The sequence below is a fragment of the Acipenser ruthenus genome, chromosome 19 (genome assembly GCF_902713425.1).
Source record: "Acipenser ruthenus chromosome 19, fAciRut3.2 maternal haplotype, whole genome shotgun sequence".
Taxonomy (NCBI): Eukaryota; Metazoa; Chordata; class Actinopteri; order Acipenseriformes; family Acipenseridae; genus Acipenser; species Acipenser ruthenus.
In genome coordinates, this window is record NC_081207.1 from 24,610,294 (window position 1) to 24,614,109 (window position 3,816).

Sequence of the window (3,816 nt, forward strand, 5' to 3'; positions counted from 1 at the left end):
GGAAGTTTATGGTTGTTATTATTGGAGCCAAGGTAGTGGTAACCATTGCATCTTACAAATCAGTTAAATTTTCCAGTTTCATTATTGTCTGCTTTCACTGACCCTGATTAACACTAATGCTGTGTTACTTTACCTAAGGTCACATTAGGAACTCCATAATTCGAGTATATCTTTTATTTTTTTTAAATAAAAAAATACATTTATAACCAATAACTGATGTTCCAGTTCAAAGAGACTGCATTATAACAGTGACTATGCAGCCTGTGAGTGGAGCTTTTATGTAATATACTGTATACCTGTGCTTTTATGTAATGTACTGCATACCTGTTATGGAAACTCCTTTGGACAATTCTAAATGTACCCTTCACTTTGACCTGTGACCTACAATAGCTGCCATATTTTGGTCATCTGACTTTTTGGTTTTCTGGCTGATTAAAACCCAATACTAACTAACAGTACATAGACATAGACACACACACATGCACACACACAATACCAACTGATTCAAATCCAACTGATTCTTTTCTTTATTTTCAAATAATCGATTAATTTACCTTATATAGCCCGTGTGAAACAAAGATTTCCTGTGGGAGCTGGTGGGGCTAATCCCATGGCCTTCTCTCCCTGAAGACAGCAGTCTGAAACCAGCTCTGGGAGGTGAGTTCCTGAGGTAAGTAATGGTGTTGGTTGTGTTGGTGGAGGATAATTATTGAATGCCCACTACAAAAAAAAAAAAGTTGTGGAGAGAAGTACAGTTTACCACACCCCTCTTCTCTCAGGCAGCCCCCCCCCCCCCTTTCTATCCTCTCCTACCTCCACCTCCATCTCCAGGCAGGTCTTCTCTTCCTCTTCCATCTGTGGAAACACATTATTACATTTTGAGATGTGGACCTGGGGATAAGCTGTGATTCTCCACTTAGATTAATTTGTGACTTGAACTGGACTCAAAGCCAAACCGTATAGGTCTATAAGTTAAATTAAACAATATTGTGGAGAATGAGGGATTAATACTTGTGCCTCATTTGGGATTTAAACCAACTTTACTGCAAAGCAGAGTCCAATTCTCCACCAACTGAGCCAGCCAGAGAATTGCTTAACATCCATGTAAAATGCCAACTAGTACAGTTAATTGTACAATATGCAGGGGCAGATTGAGACTGGATAATATTTTCAACACACAAGACAAGGCCTGAACCACAACTCTGGTGTTTATTTATCAATGTCTTTCTTTATTAATCTCTTAAGCAGAGAACACCAGTGCTGTGCCTTTGTGTTGTTCTGTGTGTCATGGCATTTCTTTTGGTGTCATGGCAACCAGAGCTGGGCAGGGTCTTGTGGGAAGGGCATCTTTATTGGACAATAATTTTTTTCCCTGCCAAAAAAAGGTGTCCTTCCAATGCAATGTTTTTTAGAAGGGAGCCCCTGCCTGTGAGCGACACCATTATAGAGAAGTGGGTAATGAATACAGTGGAAGATACAAGTCATAAGAATGCATTACAAAAAAACAATTACAAGTAGAAACAACATTAGTGAGTTAGGAATTTAGTAAGAAAAGTAACTTTGACTGTTAGTAAGAAAGAAACCACTAAAGTAACTTGAACCAAGTGTATTAACTTAAGATAGAAAGAAATTCAGTAAGTTAGACATTAAATAGAGATCATATTTGGAATGATGAAAATGGAAGAAAAATAATTATTTTACTTTTAATAAATGTATCAAGCAGAGCATAGATTATCAATAATTAGTCCCTAAAAATTAAACAGTCATAAACCATGACCTCAGTGTGACAGTGGCAAACTGTACTGAAGCAATGCTTGCACTCAATATCCATGTTACCTGCAAACCCTCTGACAGACAGTAACAGCGCAGAACATCTTTCAAGGCAGGTACAAAACCATAACAACTCAGATGATCAGTTACTGATCAGAGCCCATAAAGCTAAACAGATTATGAAGAACCACTCAGGAAATGGTTGCAAACGAGCAAGCTCTGTCCATTGTGATCTTTACAAAACAATAGCAAACGCCTCCTCACTTGGCTTCCTTCTTCCACAAACTAACATATTAATTGAAATATACCTGTTTCACACATTAATTTGACACAGATACAGTACACAGAACGCATATGCTTCCTATGGTGTTTTGTATTTAGGAGGCCGTTTTTATAAAGTTTTGACAATACTGTAAATTTTGAATGAAAAGTTTTTCTAGCCAGTGTAAAAATAAATAAATAAATAATCTAATATGACTGCATGTAAACGTTGCATGTGAAACAGAAGTCTTGCTTGCTCTGACATTGCATTTATGGCTCTGCACAAAACGTACTGGACGTTTTGACAAGATTTTTTATGATCACTGTTTAATAATGAGGAAGCATTCTCTTCTTTTCAGCATGAGCCAATGCTTTGTATCTATATAATGTTACAACAGCGTTCACTAGTGTTTTATTTAAGTGGTTTTCTAATTAGTGCCTGATCAATAAAGCAGTTGATTCCACAGAAAGGTTACCAGCATGTATCAGGGTGCAGCAGTCGGTAGGGACCGCCCTTTGTTTTTTAACCTCTTTCATGAGAATGTTAGAAACAAAAAAACAAGATTGTTTTAGACCGCTGTGGTAAGCGCTCGTGTATGCTATGAAAACAGTAAAAATAAAACTACATGCAAGTTTAAAAATACTATGTTGGGTTTTATGCAAGGAAGAATAGATTAGGTAATCATATATATTTTTTTTTAATTTGTATTAGGAATACATCCTTTTAAGTGAGCTTTGTGTATGTTATAGGTATTTTTGGAGCTTTAATATTCAATTCAATCTTTTCCTTACAAAAAGCGGTTGATAAATATGGTGCAATGTGTTTAATCTCTATGGATCTGCACTCTGTCAATATATTGAAGACAAAAATAGAGTTCAATAAAATAAAAACAATTAAATACCAAAAATAAGCAAATCCTTACTCAGATTCACTCATTAGCAGATGAGACCTGTGACTAATGAATGCCCCTCAAACAGTGGCCCTGTGTTCCTCACACAATTCAATTACTTGCCTCTGCTGGAGAATATTTAATCAGCCACTGATCAGACAGAAAGGTTAAGTGACACTTTCTAATTATAATTATGATAGATGATCCTCTGTTGCTAAACAAAACGCTGTCTTTAACTCGATTCCTAATGTTGTTTTCTCCTCTCTCGACTTGTGTGGGTTTCAGTATCTTTTTTTTGGAAGTGGGGGTTTAGGGATTTCATTGCTTTCTCCACAGCTTTGATTTAGTTTGAAAAGCTGCCAAGTCTTAAAACTGTGTCAGTCTCAACAGGTTTAATTTAATTTCATTAAAATGGGGAGGACGGTGTTTGGAGAGGATGGCCTATAGATGTCACTGAAACCTGGGTCGCTCTTTCTGTACAAAAGTCTCATTCCTAAATTAGATGTATGGAGCTGTGGGCACCACCATACTAAAATAGAAAATATACTCTAAAGCAAAGCTTATCGTTTTGTTGTTTTTGTTATTATTTTCTTCAATTAGGCCTTAATAGTGCTGTTTTGGTTTTATTTCTAGAGATGGACCCTAGATTCGACTTTTTATTTTCATTGTATCACAATTCATATTTGTGTGGTTTATAGAGCACACCGACATGTCTCTCTTAATTAGAGGTTTTACAGTAGATGTGAATTCATTCCAGAATTCTTACCTGCTATGGCACGTCTATCCGCTACATACACAGAGACACACGTTATAGAACGCATCATCTTCATTTAAAAAAGAAACCACACAAGTTTAAAGATGCATTCATCCTTACTTTAAGGTGGTCTTCCATTTC